The 13,614-nt window shown below is 38.0% G+C and overlaps 1 long non-coding RNA gene across 1 annotated transcript in view; it reads right to left on the bottom strand.

The window, feature by feature from the left end:
* The window catches only part of LOC110471132 (uncharacterized), a 112,308-nt gene that overhangs the window by 54,232 nt on the left and 44,462 nt on the right, over positions 1 to 13,614 (bottom strand). Inside the window, exon 5 of the long non-coding RNA XR_014952396.1 lies at positions 2,280 to 12,386. This is a non-coding gene — a long non-coding RNA (uncharacterized LOC110471132). The remainder of the gene's footprint in view (positions 1 to 2,279; positions 12,387 to 13,614) is intronic.

Raw genomic sequence — 13,614 nt, 5'->3', positions numbered from 1 at the left:
GACAAGCCCCTCTGCCACACTGCTGCTGAAATTTGTCTGCAAACACTCATTTTGGACGAGAAATGGAACAGAAAGTTTTAGGAATGCTTAAAATTATTTCAATGCACGCTTGAAATATTTAAAAAATTTGTTACAATGGTTTGAGCCGGCCAGGTAAGCTGAATGATTGTTGTTTCACTGAGCTGGTGCTGCCAAACAGAACCCACCAGTGGGTGAGGGCTGGCAATCCATGGAGCACAGCCAGCCAGGGGCATTTAGGGAATCACCCTAAACCAACAGGGCAGGACAGCTCAGCTGGGGAGGAATTTACCCTGAGGGGTTCCCTGGCTCACCTGGCCTGGGGGATGCAGGGATTTTGGTCCCTGATGTTCTCCCTGAGGGATGCTGGAGGGAAAGAATGAATGCACTGGCAGTGACACCCTGAGCTCAGCTGCCATTCCTGCAATTCCATTCCTGCGATTCCAGAAATTCACAGCTTTGTTAGCATGGCTGAAACAGAGTGGTCAGGGGCAGCAGAAATATGACTCCATGCAATAATCCAAACCTCAGACAGAAGAACTTCTTTTTTTCACTGTTTCCTAACCACTGTTTGGGAATTTCCAATTCCTCGCAGGCTTAGAGAAATCTCAAGAGAAGCATAAAATTATTGAATTAGTTTTAGATATGCTAAGCCTTTTAGCTCGCATTACATCAATGGCAAATGAGTGCACCACTGTTCTAAAAGTCAGATTACTCATTCAGGATCAAAATACTACTTTGAAATATCTGGCATACACATTTTTAAAATTCAAAATGTGTTAGTAATTAATATTTGGGTAAAAAAAGTATCATCAAAAGTATTTTCATGAGATAAAAAACTCATAACAGTTTAAGATCAATACTTCTGGAAAAGAGTATAGTAATTGCACATATATAACTTTCAGATTTTTGTTTTGCAAATACACAAACTACTGCAGAAACCTCAAATAAATTCAATTCATACATTTCTTCCCATTGAGAGAGGAATGAATTGTGTAATTTATTCTTCTGTTCTATTTGTGTTATCTTATGTTTTAATTTAAACTGAACTTGTTTCAGATGACTCTCATGTAGTGAAACAAGACAAATTTTAGTGTTTCAGTTTTGCAGATATGATTTAGCATTCAAAAAAGCACCTTTACAAACCAACTCATTCTGCTGCATTTTTTAACTTTTGTAAACAGATTGCAGAGAAGGAGCCAATGCAGATCTGGACATCTTGTATGTCATCAGGCACAGCTTTTGAGTTTTTTATTGCATAAGGGATGGATTTCTGACAACACATTTTAAAAATTGCTTCTTATCCAAAAAACGACAGGCAAGAAAATTACTCATGAAGAATAATCTTTGTTCAGTGAGAGCAGTGCCCCCACGTTCTCTGCAATGGCCGAGGGAAGTGGCTGCACGTGGAACACCAGACAGATCCCAGGGAGCAAAATCTCCCCAAAACTCCTGCCACAGGGGGTTTCCACAGCAGTTTGTGGCTGCCACTCCAGCCCCTGAGTGGAACATCTGAGCTTTCCCTAACCAGATATCTGTCACTACCAAATCTGTCAATATACGAGGAAAGTCAGAATTTTAGACACCTTGCACTGGACGTTACACTAAACCCCACACATTATTTTTTTTTCAATAATTGTTATGACAGTTGTGTGGGTTATGCTAGTTACAGAGGATTTAAAAAATTTGTTAGTTCTTCGTAACTAATTAAAGAAAATAATTAATAAGTGGGAAAGTTTCTTTACAAATGTTGAAGCTCTCTAAGGAGCAAGAAATATTTCGTAGAAGAAAGTGGTCAGTGTTCACCATGGCAAAGAATGAACAGAGTATTTCAAGGTTTGGTCCTAAGGAATATGAAATACATTACATTTGTTATGTAATATAAGTGGTATTAAAAACTTATATTTTCTAGCCATTCTAATATTTTCATAAGAAAAAGAAAATTCCACACATAGACTTTACAAAATTCGAAATCAATGCCATCGACTGTATTAAACTTGTCAGGAGGCAGATCCAACATAGCTGAAGAAGTGTAATCAAGAAATAAATATTATTATAGAATGATGGGGGAGAAAGGTGAAACTATACTGCTTACAAGTGTATGCTATTTCATAAACAACTTTTATCTGTAATAATGGTCTGAGAAAGATGATGAAAAATTTTTTAGAAACATTAAAAATTCTTACCTGATGAGAATTTGAAAATACTACAAAGTCTAATTCAAGCAGCCACGAATACAAGGATACACCATAAAAACTCACACTCACTACTGGCATGTGTAGAAAGTCCAAAGTTCCTCCCTGTGTGCTCAGGAGCTCATCTGGAGAACATCCAAACACGAGGTGGTTCCTCTCCAGTGAGTTCATCTTGCCTGACATCTCTGTTCCCTTGTTCTGGATTTCCTGAACAGAAATCCTGTCCCATCTCTCTCCTACATAGATATATTACACAAACCCCTCAGCACTTCAGATTCTCTGCAAAACAGACAATTTTGGGGAACAGCACCCGATTTTATGTGTTCTCCTTTGCTGCAGGGAATCTACAGTCACTGTGAATGTGTCATTTTTCCCCAGCCTCCATCCATGGTCTCACACACCCAGCAACCCTCTCCTCTGGCAGCTTTCCTTCCCTCCCAGAACAGAAACCACTCATACATTTCACTCCTTTCCCCAAAATACTGCTCATGCTACTAATTACAACCCCACCAGTACTTTTTTAGTTTGCAAACTTGCTGCTCTTCTCCAGAAGAGAAAAGATTTTTGACTCCATCCTACCCATTTCCCCTTTCAATATTCACATGGCCTTTATTCCACCTAACAAATTAATTCATATCTGATGGTCATGGGCCTTTTTCTGGCCAAACCAGAGGTTTTTTCTGTTTGGATCTTCTGTAAATTCTGCTTCTCTTTCCTGCTGTCTCTTCTCTTCAGATCATCCTTCACAACTTGTACAAATTTGTTCTTTGCATTACATGACATTATTTCAACTGTAGATACCGAGTCAAAAATCTTCTCTTTAAGAAATAAACATAATATTCACAATATTTGAAATATAAATAGCAACCACTTAAATAGCAACCATGTAAATAGAACTTGAGCCATACAGTGAATAAAAAAACCTGGTCTAAATTCCTGCACAGTATCTGTTACATCTCTGCCAAACAAAAGAATGAGTTGAGCACAAAATGAAGCTCTTGTTTTCCAACAAATGCTACTTAGCTTTAGCTCATAACATTAGCTGAGAAGATTAGGCCTATGAAAACTCAATTTTCCCAGTCCAATGGGAATAGTGGAAAATAATACACAACAAAATAATAAAACCAGCCTTGTTTTACTCAAAAGAACCTAACACTGTGTCAACGTCCTCTTCAAGTGATTGATGAAGTAATATGGTGCTACACCAAAATAGGGGCTGGCTATCATTTAGAAAAACAAACACAGTGGAGACAACCAAGGAAACAATTGTACAGATAAAAACCCCAAACCACTGACAAGGCAAGAACACAATTCAGTACAGAAAATGGAGAATTTCAGAGATAGCAGTGGGGTTCCATTAGCTGCCTGGCTAATCAGGGACCAAGTGCTGACAGGTAATGCACTGGAAAAACGCTGAAATTCCAGGCCAAAATTCCATCTCAGGTCATGGCTTTTGCACAGTGCAGATGAGCCAAGGGAAACGGGGTGGGAGAAGGGGTCTGGCTGCTGGAGCTGTGGGGAAATGTGTGGTGTCCCAAAAACACAGCCTCTGCTTCTGAGGGACTTTGGAAGTGTCACCAGGGGTGAAGGTGTGATCTCCAGCAGGAGGAATTTTCACTGGAGTAGCCCTTAGGAGAAGTGTATACCCCAAGAAGTTTTCAATATTTTTAAAGAAACTAAAAATAACTCTTGATGTTTGTAATACAGATCTGATCTCTTACCAAAAGTTTTATTGGCTTTTCAAATACATTTGTAAGAATCTGCCTTCTAACTTCTGCAGCTTGTTTATTAAATGAATAGCTTTGGTTCAGCACTCCAAAAGCCATGGAAATGGATAAGTGAATTCCTAAAAGCTGCTGTTAGACACACCTGCATTTGTCACAGCCTGGACAAGCACGAGCACACCTGGACAATGATCATGGCTAGAGATGGCAATGGCTGATTTGGTAATCCTGGAGGCTCCTCTGTTCTTGGAAAGCATCCACACCATTTAATATAGTTTTCCCTAATTTTGTATGCTGCCACATGGATATTTCACTTCTGCCAGGTCACAAGAGTGTTTGAGCTCTTTCTTGATTAACTTCATTGTTTACATTTGCCTAAGTTCCAAAATGAGTGTGCAGTGCTGTGGACTATGAATCTCCCCAGAGTACTGCAATGTCCTTGAATGGTTTGGTCACTAGGGAGAAGAAATTTATCCTAGAAGGAATAAGGTCTGTAAGGAACACAACAGAACCATAAACTCAGAGAAGATCCTGCAAGAGAAAGGGAACAGTCTGCTAACTGTGTTTTAGGAGAAGTTATGAAGCCAGGCAGATAAAATCAGAAGGAGGAACTATTTTGAACAAAGGCAGAGGGGATAGCAGCTGTGAGGGGCTGACAGAGAGAAGGATCTTGTGCTGAGGCCCCAGGTTGTCAGACTCCCAAGTTAGCTTAAAGGTCACCTCTGAAAGATAGCATTTCAAAGGGCAAATATTACAAGGTTGCCCTCTCTGCTCCTACAGCTGAATTAGGCCTCCAAGAGATCGACTTTGAAGGATGGCACTCCAGGGTTCTGCCTCTTCTCTCCTTTCATTTGTCTCTGTTATAAGACAACACTTTATATATTTACTTCAAGATCAGCAATGCAAAGAGCAAGATTACATACAACAATAAAGAACATGTGCATTTATCATGATAACTATCCACTACAGAATACCAGAGCAAGAAAATTGGGTTGGGTGAGGCTTTTTGGGGTTTTTTTGTGAGACACTGGTAGAATGACTAAAAAAGAGTTTGCCAAGACAGGGAGATTTTATTGTTTGTAAAACTTTCTAATTGTAAAGTTTCTATTTGACATGGATATAATTCCAAAATATTTCTAATTTAATATTACAACTACTGTAAAAGAAAGCTAGGAAACGATGCTGGTCCAGTACAGTGTTTTATGGTAAGCAAATCTGTATTTAGAGAAGAGAGAATTTGGCAAATGATCAGATCGAGAGATACTCTCATCTAAGGCAAAACCCTTCCCTACTCCAAATTTCCTATGAATCTCCTGACTAGTATTTCTTCTTTTCACACCTATTTCCATTCAGCACCTTGGAAAATTCTTGTAAGTAAGAAAAACATTTTGTGCTTAAACAACTCCTGCCTTGCACTAATCTTCTGACTTCATATTTGCCATCTTTCTACACTATCCAGAGTGTGCTTAGTCTGCAAAAGTAGCATGGAAAATTTTTAATTCTCTTGAAATACCTGGCACTGAGCAACGTCAGGTGAAAGAAATTTAATTTTGTAGAATATCATTTGGCTTTGATACAATTTACTCTACATTGTACACTAACTCCAAATTGAAAATCAGTTTTTTGTCCAAGACCCCTTCTTCAATATAATTAAGCTGTGGACAAGAAACCCTCTTTCTGTGTTTTCTGACAGGTGTAGTCATTGACACCTGAATATTTGTTCCCCAATTTAAGGATACAAACAGCTTTGTTATTAACCCTCAGAGCTTCTGACCTTGCTGCTTTTGTGAAATAATAGTGTGAGAGTGGAATTTTCTTCCAAATGAAATGTTTACTCTATAAAGCTGTAACTGCTGTATTGCATTGTATTTTTATGTTTATTGTTATGAAATGATGTTATTTGTAAGTATAATTCTGTAATAAAAACAAAACAAAGATTGATGCTGAAAGAGAATGAAATTTCAGAACATGGTATAAAACTAATCTAATACTGGAAAATCATAAAAAAGTGCAATTACTCTATTTACAGGTGAAAAGGAAAAACAATTGCATACATAAAAATAAAAGCTTTATTTTTATAGTAAGAAGATTATGAACATTGGAGTGAAAGAGAAATCCTCTTACAAACAAAAGGGTTAATATTAATTGTGCATCAGTTTTGACTATAAAAGGAACATTATTTTAATGCTGTAAAACCTGGTTTTTTACTCAGAAGTACCTTTGCATAATGAATGTTGTGGCTGTTGCAGAATTTGCCTGAGTCTTTCCACATAAATCACACTGCAGTCAACCTCCTTTTGTTTTGTAGAGCTGATGTTCAGTCACAATATTCTCTTTGGTGCCATTCTGGAAGTACTAATTTGTACTGTTGAAAGATGCAGATATTAAAATCCACTCACAAAATATATGTGCATCCTTCAGAAATATCAAAGGATGGGGCAAAAAGATAATTCAGGATGGGGCCAGTTGGAGCCACAGAATTACATGATGGGTGGAAGGAACAAGGAGAATTTATTCCTGGTTTATCCTAGAAAACCTCTGACACATCTGGGAAGCTCCTGGGGAACAGGTAAAATCAGTAAAAAACACAATCCACAAGAATGTTTGCTGTTCTAGCAATAAGTTCAGTTTTGAGTGGAATGAGTTGAAATTTCCTCCTTGTCAGAGGAGCTACTTTGAGAGAGTTCCAGGGTGATTTGTTGCAGTTTCGAAGACAACCAGTGAAACCAACCCGTGATTTTGCACCTCTGTCCTCCATGGATGAGGAAAATGTCTCCATGTGACACAATATTCATCATCAAGGGAAGAGGTAAATTTGGAAAGCAAAGTGGCATGTTGGTACAAAGGTGACTTCCAAGTCTCAACCCTTCTTACTGGAGTGTTGTACGGTGTAAAGGAAAGACACAAAATTAACGTACCTCAAATTTACCCTCAGCCTGCCTGTACCAGAATTAAAAAACCCAACAACTTCTTTGCAGAACTTCCTGAGTTTTTGCACCAACATCTGAAATACCCATCAAGCACTGGCTTTTACAGCAACAAAAGTGTTGTTGGTACAGCCAAAGAATTTATTTGTAAGGGAAGATCACATCCACCAAAATCAGACACTACATTCTCCTTTTGGAATTTAACGTGCAAAAAGATAAGAAGGAACCATATTCATCCAAAGCAAAATGGAAAAAGCCAGTGGAAAGAGCTACTTCCTGAGCTATCGTAATTAAAAGCCTTGACATATCTATGAAAGAAGGGCTTGGATAATCTTTATTATACTGTAAGCAAGGCAAATGGCAGATTGATATCCCTTGGCACAGGGATACACTACTAAATATTTGAAGACAAGCTGTGACTTCAAATATCACATCCAACTGCAACTTTAATTTTTTTTTGCAGAAAAAGCAACTCATGCTGAGGAAGATATGGCTTATTTGAAACTTATTTACTGTCATAACAGATGGTGAAGACTAGAGAGAATATAAATGAAAAATATGGGGGCCCAATAAATGTCAAGGCTCCCAACTTGGTTAGTAAAATTAAAAGAAAAAAAAAGAAATAAGCTATATCTATGCAAGATACAAAAACTTAACAGAATAGATTAGCTTTTTAACATCTTGGAAATAACCATTTTTCTGCCCACACAATGTGAGATCAAAAATTGCATTGATTTTATAGTCACTGCCATCTTGAAAAAGTTATGCAGCATGATCTATGCAGAGCTACTATTATTCAAAGCTCCTTTTCAGGTTTTACCCCCAAAATTCAGGTGGATTATGACAATTTTATCAGTAATATCTGATATATCATGGTTTCCTATGAACCCATGGTGGGGTAGGAGCTTTTTGGGCTGTCTTTGTAACCCTACAACTACGGCCTGAGGAATGAGGTCAGAGCTTGAGCCAGAGGCAGATCCAGGCCCTTCTGTTGATGGGGAATTTTTCAAGTCTGGGGTTCTCATTTCTAAACAAAGCAAAATTTAAACCCAGCAGAATCTGCAGAACAAGGTTATTCTTTATGCTCAGTCCTCTTTCGTCCTCACCTCAACCTCTCTTACCTTCAGAGAGAACTGAGCACCCAGAAGTAGAAAAAAGCATCTGGTATCCACGAAACTGAACTCTGGAATCTCTTCCCAGAAGAGGATCCTGGCATGGTGCAGCCATCCTTATTTTCCAAAGTGTGCAGGTGAACAAGGAAACACAAAGGAAAGAACACATCCCTTAACTGGAGGAAAACTGCATTTGGCCTGTCCCTGGAGCCATCTCTGCCTTGGCAATGCCTCTGCTATCAAAAGCAAACTAACTTAAGGCAGAACTGAACCAAAATGACATTAATGAAAATCTGAAATAAATTCTTAATGTGATGTTGCATAATGAAGTTCATCTTGTCTTCACCTTATTGGGAAGAGCTTCCACGGTGACACTGTGCCATGAATAGACACTGTACTTAACAGAAGAGCACAAAGCCAACAGCAAAAAATTAGATATTATTCTATATTTAGCTCCTCTCTGGCTGTCTTATGTCACCTAGATGACTGAAAAATACGCCACTAATGCAATATTTCATTCACTAAAATGCTGCACAGCTTTTAAATGCTACTTGAAATCTCACAATGAATTTCAGAATGTGGTAAGAAATGTAATATTAACTATCCCATAAAAACACTAGAAGAAATAACGTAATGAGTATATTTTTATACCGTTTTTCTTAATGATAAACAAGGAAACATACACAAAGTCCTGGAGTTTTTCATGCTGCTACCTTTTATGTTTTCTGTGCATTGTATTTGAATACTCTCCTCTTGATTATGTTCTCTGAAAAACTTGTTTGAAGTAAGATACTTTATTTTAATAAGTGGAACAAAGCTTTGAATAGCTTGGTTCAAAAAACAGTTTTAAATGAAAGGAGCTGTTGCTAAGCACAGGGATCTTTGCCAAATACTTTTTAAATGGTTTATTGTGCCCGAGCAATCCTGAGATTAAAAACATCTCTTGAATTACAATGACACATCAAAAAATAAAATTAATGTGGGGGTTTTCATTACAAGAACTGAGCCTCTGTGTGTTATTCTTTCCATTAGATAAGAAAGAAACATACTGTGGTACATTGTTTTTGCTGTCAGAGCGAGCTTTTAGGCAAATATACACTATCACACTACATCCCTCATGGATTCAAGCACGCACTCTACAAGTTCTTCTATTAATTTAACTTAATGCTCAGGATTTAAGGGATAGACTGTATATTTTCACATATTTTTCTGCTCTGGGGATGAGTTATTTTTAGACTCCATAAGTCTTCATCAGAATCAGATCACATTGACTCATCCTACTGCAATATGAGCAATAATATTGCTTCACTCTGTAATAAACATTTAATTTTCCACTGTTCTTGTGATGTTACAAAACAACTGTTTGACCAAGCTGTGGTGCTGCAACACTGCAGAGCATGCAGATCTCATTGCCAGTGAGAAACAGAGTGCTGGAGTGCTGGATATTTTAGAGAAAAACAGAAGCAATAGCATTTCCCAGCTAATATAGATGTCTAAACCAGTGCTCTGAGTAGTGCAGGCCTCTGAGTACACAAATTGTGATTTAAAATAGGGAAGAAGGAAGTAGAGAACCCAACAGAGAGAACAGCTGCTAATTGATTTTAAACCAAACTCAGTTTCCACACCTTGAAATCTTATTTCCCTTTGTATCTGGGGGCTGTGAAGAGCGAAAATCCAAAGTTGCAGATGTCTCAGCTGGGTTTGAAAGCAGGCCATGCAGATTGTTGGGATTTTCCTGTAAATCACCAACTCTGTTTTACCCAATATCTCCTGAGACAGCACAAGCCCCTTGCCAGATAACTCGAGCACCCTGGTACTGCATGGCTTCAGCCCACAGGTTTTATTGCTCAGCGTCCATTCTCCTGCTTTATTTCCCAAGGACAAATTAAAATATTCATCTGCAAGTTATAGATTACAGCAAATTAAAACACAAAACACATTGTACACCTAAAACTGAGCCAAATCTGACCTAGGAAAATTGGGAAGCACAAGAATGATTGGAACAAGTGGGTCGGACTATATTGGTGCTGTTACTCCCATATGTAACACCTCAAATGACTCAAATAACACAGGCAAACATAGAAAACGTAAAGAATTTGCAGTGAAATCCTGCCACTTCCATATATTTTCTTGGACATTATGAAGATAGATATTCAGTTTTTTTAAAGCTCAGAATATTTCTAGCACAAAGAACTTCTGTATTTTAATGCCTGTCCCACACTGTCACACTCTTAAGAGAATCTGCACCTCCAGGTAGAGAGCTTTTTTATTTCCCATCTTAAACAGGAAATATATGACAAAAAAAAATAAAAGGAACATGTCAAGAAGAAAACCAAAGTCACCTTCTCAAACAGGCCATGGATTCCTTGCTCTCCAAGCTGGCACAAGCACTTGGAATTTCAGTGAGGAACTAGACTGGCCAGAAATGTGCAGAAGGTTGTTTCTTACTCCCAAAGGCACAAAAGTGAACTTGGAGTAAATGTCTTTGGAAAGGCAGATATTAAAGATGCTGGATGTTGGTCAAGTCAGGAAAGACCTGTCCAAATTTTATTTTTAAGGAGTTTCAACCAGAGACACTCCATGGCTTTAATGTTTCTCCTCCAGGAGATCCCTGATGAATCCACACATAATCAGGGTAATCAGGGTTCTCTGCCTTCAGTCATACAGGACTAGGACCTGTGCTTTAGGATTCTTCACTCCTCAAGCCCACTTGTCTCATGGGGAGCTCAAAGGCAATGAATGCCACTGGGAAAAACATTCCATAACAGCCCCATTTGATTCCCTGCTCCGATAGGAAATAAGAAATAAAACACTTTAAAAATGAAACAGTTCCCTTCAACCTTTGCTGAAAGAAGACCATCACAGTTTATAGTGCTCAAAAGGTGAAGCAGAAATATAAAAAAGATGAAAACAATTACAAACCTTTACACGTCTCTTTGGAAAATATACACTTTTCTGGTTTTCTTTGATAATACCACATAACTCAAAGGGAATACACAGCCTCACATAAAACATCCATCCACCAGAAAAGGCATTTATTGGCCTCAGAAGCCAGATATCACCTAAAACAAAACACACCATTATTTGGACAGAGATGAAATGACTCGTCCTGCCATTGGAACTTGCAGGGAGAGGCACTTCATCACCAGGCAATATTCAACAGCACTGGGCAGGGAAATTGTGCAGCTTTGAGCCTTGGTTCTGGAGCCCACAGCTCATGGCAACTGCATTTGCTCACATTCAGTTCTGTGGATTCTTGTTTATTCACTACGAGAGACAAGCAACATAAAGCAACTCTGAGCTAATCATTTTCTCATTTCCTAAAACATGAATTACACTAATAATTAAGGCATTGCTTTTTTTATATTGATTGAAAAAGGAATTAACACAACTGAATAAGCAGCAATTCTCATGGTCAAATTTCCACTAGCCTCCAAAGGAGGAGATTAATTTTTGTGTTTGAATGTCCTTAGGACCAGGAAAAGGCTGCAATCTTTCCAGGCATCAACATAAACCTCAAGCTCGTGAATAAAAAAAACCAAAAACTATGCTGAATCAAACTATTTGAACAAATTGTGCACATGTTAGATGTATTAGAAAAAAATATTAAAGGCAGAGTAAGTGAGAGAAAGTGACTCTGTGCTGGTAAAACTTAATAACAGCAGATCATCTACTACCCATGAACTACCCAAGACAAACACCTCCTTCTAAACTGGAAATGAAGCTTTAGGAGATAAAACATTTAAAAATGGAAAACCATGCAATAACTACTGAGATTACTCAATTTTCAGGAAGAGGTTTCAGTGGAAATTGTCCTTATTTCAGGCAGTGTTTAGTTTTGTTTTATCTCCTTAAGTAGCATGACAGTTTCTTATTAGGGCACTTGGCTTAAAGCTTATTTTTTAAATTAAATTTCAGTTATAATAAACTCTTCCATAGCTTAAACCAAAGTGTTCCAGCGGTAGCTCATAGATGTTATTTCAATAAAGAAATGCTGTAAGCTCAAAGTTTAATGATTCTTTAATGATGGCTCTGTTGTTTAATTGGAACAATTGTTGCAGAGACATTTGTGCTCTTTGGCAATTGCTATTTCTGCTAATGTTCAAGTAAAAGTAAACATACTTCGGGTTCTGGAACCTCCTTAATCCCTTTGGCAAACAGAACAGGGGAATTTCAAAATGAGTAAAAAATGGGACTAATTTTCAGTTTTTAGTCAATGAACTGAAATCTCCCCTAAAATGATCCATATTCCAGTATTTTCCACCACACATACCCTTTAGAGCCATTCCTTCCTTCTCACCTCTTCTGTAACATGATCTTATTTCCGTGGTCTCAGGGTTTGTGTGAGACAGCAGGTGTCAGAACCACCCAGAATCTTCATTCTTCTTCATTCTTCATTCTTTCAATAAGCTTGAAAGTTGAAAATATTGGAATTTAGGAAAACATTTTTATCTAATTTTCACATAAGCTTTTAAATATATGGAATATAAACTGTCTTCCTCACTGAAAGGGTGAAATAAACCAAAATATAAGCATGCAAAATCACTAAAATTATTTCAACTATTCCCCTTAACCCACACTTCCCAGTGAAGCAACATCCTCCTGCAGTCTTTCCATATGTTATTTCCCTTCTTTTCCCTAGTCTTTCCACTCAATTCACATCCACTCAACTGAAATGATAGCTCCTTATCTGTCTGAATCTTGGATTTCTGAATTTTCCTCTTGTTTTTCATGACCTGCCACTGCCTCCCAACACAGGAACCTAAGTGTGTGATACGCCTTGCCTGCATGGTCTTCTCTTTTTTCCAGACCATTGGCTTATAAAATGAACAAAATTGGTCCTAATACTGATCTCCTGTGGCACTCCACTAATCACTTCCCTCTTTCCCAAGCCACTACCCACTCACAAATGCCTCCCTTTGATGTCTCAGTTGATAATTTATCTATTCACATACCTCAGCTACTATAAAACATCGAAATTACAGACCTTGCAGATTATTCTTTTGTGTTTTGCTCTATCAACAGATTTCCTAAATGCTAGGAAAATTATTTCTATGGACCCAGTTTACCTTGTTACTGCATAGCAATGATTTGTTAAACATAATCAAATTTTTGTGGCTGCCTTTAACTGTAATATTCCAGGTGCCTCCACTGGGGCCTGGTATAAAAATAAATGGAGTAGGAAAAAAAATTAAACTCCAAGATCCTTCTGTGCACTTATTTACCAACAGAGCTCAGGTAGAAAACCTTGTAACAAAATCTGCTGAGTTTATTAATAGATATATTCTTTATACTTGTATTCTCCATGAAAATTTCATATTTTATTTTAATGCAATCTGTTAATGAAGGGAGATGTGCTGTTTCTTAGGAGGACAAAGCAGATGATGCAGGAGAGAGAATCGGAGTGTTTTCCTTGCGCTCACCTGGTCTAATTTCCAGAATCTCCTGCCCAACATACTCCTGCCTCTTTTCTCACCCGAAGTTTACACACTCCCACAAAAGTCAGGACCTGTGTTTTCACCTCCTCTGGAGGCATTTGTCCATCCCTCTCCCAGAAGTGCAGTTACTGTGAAGCCTTCAGGTGCTTCCCTGGAGCTGAACTCCACGTGGGGATGAAAAATGAGGAGTAAATGAAAGC

This window comes from Lonchura striata, chromosome 4A (genome assembly GCF_050655825.1).
Source record: "Lonchura striata isolate lonStrDom1 chromosome 4A, ASM5065582v1, whole genome shotgun sequence".
NCBI lineage: Eukaryota > Metazoa > Chordata > Aves > Passeriformes > Estrildidae > Lonchura > Lonchura striata.
This window is presented reverse-complemented; position numbering and strand designations above follow the sequence as displayed.